The sequence below is a fragment of the Myodes glareolus genome, chromosome 1 (genome assembly GCF_982192425.1).
Source record: "Myodes glareolus chromosome 1, mMyoGla1.1, whole genome shotgun sequence".
NCBI classification, from domain to species: Eukaryota; Metazoa; Chordata; class Mammalia; order Rodentia; family Cricetidae; genus Myodes; species Myodes glareolus.
Genome location: NC_142026.1, coordinates 139,253,896 through 139,262,316, shown reverse-complemented (window position 1 = coordinate 139,262,316; position 8,421 = coordinate 139,253,896).

Genomic DNA, 8,421 nt, shown 5'->3' with positions numbered 1-8,421 from the left:
GAGCAATCACATGGAAGTGAATCCTCATGAGGGACCACCTTCCCCACTCCTCGCGTGCAAGTTTAAATAGTTTAGATGTTCGTTGGGTCTAACATTTATTTTTGTCTTCAGAATGGAAAACAGCATTGCCTGGCACAGGGATGAACTCTGATCCTCAGAAATCCTCTTCCAGGCCAGTGTTTAGTGGGTTGAAGGGCATCAAGCATGCCAACGTGGGATCCTGTCAGCCCCCCTGTGTGTGTCCCCTAATTTAGGATGAATTATGAACTGTGTGTGCATGACTCTGGGGCAGTACACTCTACTCCCTGAGACTATGCCTTAACCAAAAAGGTTAAGGGCCATGACTTGACTTCCCAGCAAACCGATGTCTTCGGTGCACACAAGGTATAAAGTTTGAGATTTAAATTCCTCCTCTTAGAAGAAGGGACTAAAATCAAAACAGAAGTCAGTGTTTAACTGGGAAGCAAACAAACAGGAAACTGGTGTGGACAGACAGCTGAGAGAAACACACCCATTACACACAGGTGAGGCTGAGGGGCACCCAGTGAGAACACAGAGGAGGTGGCTGCCTGCTGACAGCTGGACAGATGCCTCTCCCCTTTCATGCACGAGTGACCTTTAACCCCATTGGCAAGGTGCCCTCCTCCACAGCTTTGGTAAGCAGAGGGGTGCCAGTCAGGCATCTGCTTGAAAATAGAATAATTCTGACTGACTGACATATCGACAACAGTTTTGCTGGACAGCCACAGCACATTCACAGCCTTTAAGGACAATGTGGCTTCATAGGGGGAGTGAGTCACACACTTTTGGATCTCTAAGACAGGGGAATGCCTTCGGAGCACAGAGTTCTAGAGGGTTTAAAGGACTGCTGCCCCACGCTGGTGAGGTTTCTCAGGGGATCAAAGGGTTGCTGTAAAGTGTGAAAACCAGAGTTCAAAACCCAGAGCCTGCTCATCTATAAACTGCGTTCTCCTAGAGTTAGGAGGGAGGGAGAGACAAGATTCCCTAGGTGCTCCTGGGCCAGCTAGTCTGGTGTACACACAGGTGAGCTGGAGAGACCCTGTCTCAAACAAGAGAAAGTTGAGGTCCAATGCCTGAGGTTGTCCTGTGACACCCTCGTGTGTGCCATAGTAGATAAGCACCCTCCCATTCACGTGCATAGACGAAGAAGTATACACCCCCCCCTCACACACACTGCCATCATGGGAAAACAAAACATGGCTCTGTTTTTGCCTTTAGTCATTTCTTCTTTCTTTTATATTCAATTAATGTTTCTTTAGATTTATTTTTTATGTATATGGTCATTTTGCCTACACGTATGTATGTGCACCGTTGTGCATGCCTCATGTCCACAGAGATCAGAAGAGGGTGTCAGATACCTTAGAACTAGAACTAGAATTGCAATCTGTCGTGTGTGTGTGTGTTTGTGTGTGCATGTGTGTGTGCACACATACGTGTGTGTATGTGTGTGTGCATGTGTGTATACATTATGTGATGGGAACTGAACCTGGGTCCTCTGTGGGGATAAAACAAGTACTCTTAACTACTGAGTCACCTCCCCCAATACTATCAGCAACATTTTAAAAATCATGCATTTTCCCAGTATAATAATTGACTCAGAATTATATGTTCATCAATATGTGCCCCGACTAACGTCCTATACCAGCTGAGTCACAGCGTGTGTGCCCAGCCGGCTTTCCCAGAGAGTGCTGTGGGCCTGCCATAAAAGACATTCTCGCTCTTTATAGGCATTTGAGGCTAAGAACTCATTTAGGGTGCGCTCTGCCACACATGAACCTAGGGAAATAGGAAGAATGGAGGCAGCCAAGCCCCAGAAGCACTGTGGGAGGGCTGCTCACTCTTGAGGGCACATGGAGCCGGTGAAGTGGTATGGACCATCGTCCTGGATATAGAACCGCTCTCGTCATTGCTACCCCTGGGCACAAGCTATTTTATTTTTTAAGATAGCCGATGATCCCTGTAATCTTATCCCATACACCCTGGGCCCACATGTACTCTGACTGTGTTACAGGGCGATTTCAGCTAGGGTGACCAGAGAAATTCCTGTTAGTTGAAGCAAGATAGGGTCTCTGTGGCAGAGCCCACCGGTGGGGCAGACTTATATTAGCAACATGGTTCTATAAACGATAAGTCGAATCGTTCGGAGGATGACAGCAAGATCCCAGAGAACAATTAGCCTGTCAGTGACTCACATGACATCGTCCTTGTACCAAGCTATATGCTAACTTGTGATTCAATTTGGAATTATTAAGAAACTTTTGATTCATAGGCTCTAAGGTGAGCCTGCTTCAATGAGAATCCTTGGGCCTGTGCAGCTTTGGTGGTAAGTCAGGTCACGAGCTCCCATGTACTTATGGGGACTTTTGTCTTCAGGACTGAAGCATTGTTTTGCTCCTCTATGGCTGGTCTAACAAATGACCATCGACACTGTGGTCGGAAGCCCATCATGTGTCAACTCAGTCTGCGCTTGCAGAACTCACTGGGCAGACACCAAGATGTTGGCAGGCTGTTCTTGCCCAGGCTCTGCCTCAACTGAAGGCACCATCATCTGCTTCTACCTTCGAAAACATGACAGCTGAGTTCTCACAGATATGCTTAGGTGGCCTTCCTCCCACAGCCATGTTCTCCCCCACCCTACCCTGCTTGCTCTTCACTCTCCGTTTTCCATGTCTAAGGACCCTTTAGATCACATTTAATGACCCAATCAATCTGGCTTGATCTCACCTCTCAGGTTCGTTACATCTGAAAAGTCCCCTTTGCCACACATGGTACCATGGTCACTGTCACCAGGTTAAGATGGGACATCTAAGGTAGGGGCGATCTCCTGATGGCTGCCAGCCAGCCACCATAGAGGACTCCCAGTGTGAGAGCTTCATCTAATTGCCCCATCATCCTGAGTGGTGGTGTCAATATTTTTTTTCCTTCTTCATCTCTGTGCATTGACTTTGGTCTGTTTACTCTGATACAGAGGCTGGATAAACCAAAATGCACAGCAAACCTAAACAGAAATCTCTATGACCTAGGCAGTAGCTGAGTTGAAGGACACATTCAAGGTCATACACTAGATAGGACAAAAGAGTCGGGCAGGTCCGGCCTCAGGCCAATAAAAAGTGGGCACAAGTGAGTACATGAAGTTGAAACCTTGTAATAGCAAGCCCAGGAGTCACACATTGTATAAGGTTTGGTAATTAGAGCTAGAAGATGAGGTGCATGTCCATGCACAGGCTGCTCTCTGGTAAGGCAGTGTAGGCAGAGTTTCTGTTCTGCCCAGCCCCATAGCCGTTCAGTCCCAAAGAAACACACAGAGGCTCATATTAATTACAAATGGGTTGGCCTATAGCTCAGGCTTATTATTAACTAACTCTTACAACTTAAATTAACCTGTAATTCTTGTCTGTGCTTTGCCGTGTGACTTGGTACCTTTTTTTCAATAAGAGATTCTCATCTTGCTTCTTGTGCATCTGGCTGGTGACTGACTCTCTGCCTTTCCTCTTCCCAGAATTCTCCTAGTCTAGCCACCCTGCCTTGTACTTCCTGCCTGGTTACTGGCCAATCAACATTTTATTAAACTAATATGAGTGACAAATCTTTGCAGTGTACAAGAGCACTATCCCACATCAGGACATTCTTTGTTAAACAGAGGTGAGGTGAGGAGCAGCCTTTCGGGCTTGTCTGATTTTCCCTCGGCTAACTCCAGGCCCCTGTCTGAAAAGGACTTGCCCAGATGTCTGCATAAACACGGTGATGTCCTTCCTTCTTTTTCTTATCTCACACAGGCCCTACATGTCACTTCCTGTCAATCACATCACCTTCATTGCAGTAACAGTTATTGCCAGTTTGGACGGTGAGATCATCAGGGCACCAGGTTCCTGTTCATTGCACTATGTATTGTAATTGATTAAATATGGAATGTCCCAATTATTTGAAAAAGATGGACCTTTCTGAGTACTAAAAATTATTCTGTTTCATTGTAGGTTGGTGCCCAAATCTTAGTCAAAAAATAGTCAGAAATTATTTGTTAACTTTTAGCTTCCTTAGAAGAACTTGAATCCCTTTACAAATCAGTCTGAGCTTGTGTTGTGGTGGGTTTTTGGAATTCACACTTAAGTTTGCGTGGTGTTTCTACCCATTGAGCCCTGGCCCCTGCTCTGCCTTTGACTTCTCATACAGTCACTTAGTTTGCTTGATCTAACAATATTCCTAAAAAGCATATGGTGATATGAAGGGCATCCCACATGTAAGAATGTTCTGAACAAGGCACAAAGAGGAAAGAGCAAGCGTCTGTCTGGGAGCCAGCAGGGTGAGAATCAGGGCATCTGTGTTGGGACTTTTAGGTTGACTTTGATGGATGACAGATGACAAAAGCCTGGTGAAGTGGGCACCGCTGAGGCCTCAGAACCCACATCTTCACGTGGGGACACCGGCTTTCATGCTGCTCCCCACCCCCCACTGGAGGGACATCTGTGAGAGACCCTGGGAAAACAATGTGGATGCTCTAAGATGGGAAAGGCTTGGGGATGGATGAAGTCACAGAATGAGGAAGATTTTAGGTTAAAATCATCTTAGAGAGAAAACAAAGATGTCGGGTAAGGGAGTGATTTACAGGGGGATGTAGTGTCTACAAACTTAAACGTTCTCAATGTGCACCACTATGGTGGTTTCCAGGTGGGAATGCAGAGTAGAAAGTGATAAGGGAATCCAAGGAATAAAGGAGAAATTCAAGGAGTCATTGGATGTCCCAAAGGCCCCCCGCCGGACCCTCATCTTAAGGTCCATTCACTTCCCTAGGGGCTGCCCTGGAGACTGGACTCAGAGAGACCAGCAGGTCCAAACCATAGCACAGCATCTTTCCCCAACCGCATTCTTCATTCAGGGTTCAGGTTGTTCACGCCTCCCGGAAGTTCTCAGTTGTCCCAAGACCACACCATACTATCTCCTTAGGACACTGGCTGTCACTTCCAGGTGTGATCTTTGCTAGGGCGGCCATCTTTCTCTGATTCCTGACAGCTGCCTGCTGTCATTCTTTAATTGCCTGGGAAGTCACTGTGTGAGAGCCACACCCTCTTCAGCTCTGTGGTACCGTCACTAAAAGCATCCTTCTCTGTTGGAAGAACACAGACTCAGATGTGGTGGGTGTGAGACAACAGGAAGAAGCAGGTGAGGCCGTCATAGGGAGTTGTCAGCGTCTTCCGGGGATGCATGAGTAGAGGATCAACATTGAGGTCAGAGGTGTTTCTAGAAGATCACACATTCCTAGTCAGAAAACTTGCTGATGGATCAATGGGGCATGAGATGGGGGTAGGGACAGGAAGGGGTCAGCAGGCAGGAGCAACCTGAATGCAACATCACAGGCACTGCCGTGTCCTGTGGGTGGGTGGGAAGCTGGCAGCTCATGAGGATGGTGAGGAGGGCAGACGTAAACAGGGGGTATAAGACTGGGTTGCCACAAGGGAGGTGGCCGAAAGATGCTTCTATGTACTTTGCTTTCCTTCTGTTGTTGTAGAACACAGCTCCCAGGAGATGCTCTGCAAAGGTTTGCAGCTGCGTGGGATGATTAAAGGGGGGTGGGCTTCAGGGGCAGGTGTCAGAGGGGCATGAGCAAGTAGAGGAGACGCTGGTGGGGACCTGGGAACTCATGTCAGACAGGAGGCAGGAGGGCAGGTGTCTGAGGGAAAGCTTGCGCCTGCGAGGAGCCTAGAACCTTGCCAGGTTGTCCAGTGTCGGGGAAAACTAGCAATAAATTCCTGAAGATTCAAACAGAAAGATAAAACCAGTCAACTTTATAGCCATACTGTTAAAACAATTAAAATCATGTGACCATTTTACAAGGCGTTAGAAGGCAGAGAGTCACTGCTTTATGACATACTTGGAACTATTCTTATGGTTTGAGTCGGTGTAGATCTAAGTCGCTGAAATGATGTAACGTTGGGGATGCAGAGAGCCACCACCAATACCTCGAAACAGTGACATTTGCTCATAAGCCAAGCATACACACTTCTATCCACAACACAGGGCAGGATTTCTCTCATTCTTACAGATCAAGCAATGCCTTCTCCGCCTGTGGAAGTAAAAAGGGGCTCTTTCAGTTTGCCTGGGAAAGGAGTAAAGAGAGACTTATGAGGGTAAGAGAACCGTGAGCTTAGGTCACACAGGGAAAAAGCGGGAAATCTCTGTCCGCATTTCACACTCTTGCACAAAAATCCTAACAAATGCAAGACTTAAGCTTTTAAAAAAGATAAATATTTATTTATGTATGTATTTTATATACATGAGTGCTCTGTCTTCGAGCATGCCAGAAGAGGGCGCCAGATCTCATTACAGATGGTGTGAGCCACCATGTGGTTGCTGGATATTGAACTCAGGGCCTCTGGAAGAGCAGCCAGTGCTCTTAACTGCTGAACCATCTCTCCAGCCCCTAAGATTTAAACCACATAGCAGCTCACAACTGTCTATAATTCCAGCTCCAGGGATTCTGATGTCCTCACACAGACATATATGCAATGCACATGAAATAAAAAATAAATTCATCTTAAAAAGATGAGAAAATATCTCCATGATTTCACAAGGGAAGGACATCTCATCAGTGTGTGTGTGTGTGTGTGTGTGTGTGTGTGTGTGTGTGTGTGTAAGTATGAACAGACTGTGGCATCGATGAGGAGGTCAGAGGGCAACTTGAGAGAACCAATCACTTCTACCGCAGAGGTCTCATGAATTGTTCTCAGGTTGGCAGGCATGACAAGCACCTTTACCTACGGAGCCCTGGGAAGGACATCTTAAACAAGAGCCTGCCTCACAGAGGATATTTGCAGTTAAATTTGATTATGTTACATTCAAGAATATCTCACCACGTGACAGCATTCTTCAGGGAAGGACATACACAACACTGAGAGCCAGTCAAGAGCTCATTTCTAGAACATACAAAGTACAAATGATTGAAAACTGTGAGCAAGAAGAAAACAAGAATTCTATATACAAAGAGCCTCAAATGGCCAATATGTATGTATGTATGTATGTACGTATGTATGTATGTAAAGGTGCATCATCCATAAGTTATTAGATAAATAAAAATCTAAATTAGGAATATACAATTGAAACCCATTAATCAAAATTTACTTCACAAGAATATGGACCAATGAAATCCTTATACATGGTTAGTGGAAACAGAATTGTCTCAATAACTCCAGAAAATGAGGGGGTATTCTTGGTTAGAAACTTCAACATGGCTCAGGAAAGGACAGCTCAGAGAAGTCCAGCCACAGGAAAATGCGTGGGTAAACGTTTCCCTAGGACACAAACGGAACAATTCGCAGAGCTGAAGAGAGCCACCCTAAAGTTCCCACTTAGGAGCAGCACTGAGTGAAAACCAACTCATGCAGCAGACTCGGCAAGCAAAGCCCAGCGAGGCTTCACTCAGGAGACGGCCACCACTGACATTTGACATGGCATTTCCAAGTCTCAGCCCCTCTGGGGGAGGAAGAAAAAGGGGTCTTGGAGAAGCAGACTGGTTTAGGCAGTGATGAAGACCCTCTGTCTTCTGGGGCTGACGACTGCTTACTGGGTGGATACGTGACGTCACTGCTAGGCACCTATGTGTTAGCCATGTTCTTTCATGTGCTCAGACATCAAACCTCAAACAGCCAGGTGGTAGAGATACTGGGGACGTTAGGCACCCAGTTTGCCTTTCTGTTAGCTGTGGTGTGGCTTTGTGTGCCCAGAGGATGCGATGGAAGCTACAGGAGGGCCTCCCAGTACCTGATGGGAAGCTGGCTCGGGTTCCCCTCTCATTGCAGTTCCTCCTCAAAGCAGGCTATCTTTCCTTGACTGCAAACATGAGCTTCCACTTCACTCTGCTGAGCCATTCTTCATAAAAGGAATGTGAAAGCATCGCTGATTCTACAGCAGGGAGAGGCTGTTTCCCAGCTCTCCAATCACTGAAGCCCGGGTGCCCACAGCCTCAGTACGTCCCTGACTACAAGTCCACTTCTGCAAGATGGCCGCCTCACTTTGTCTCTCCTTCAGGATACATCCTCTCTTTCTCCGAGACGCTAGCCCTGTGGATGGGGCTTGTAATGGCAGTGCCTGGGAGTTATAGCTCACTGACCGCTAGGAATGGCAATAGAGCCCCCCACCCCTGCCTCACCCTCCTCAGCTGCTGCCGTTCACATGCCATGCCAGTTTCTAAAGGGAAGGGAGTGATGGGCAGACGCAGAAGCAAGCAGAAATGATCAGTTTGGTCCCCAGGGGGAGCACAGCCAGGAAACTGAGGTCCTGATGCTGGCATGGTGCCTTCCTGGAACCTCGGTTTACCGTGTTTAGGATGGAATGATGTCTGCTTTGCCTCGCCTGCTCTGTAGGTTTGACTGCAAACCTTCTTGGCCTCCCGGGTCGAGTTCTAAGCTA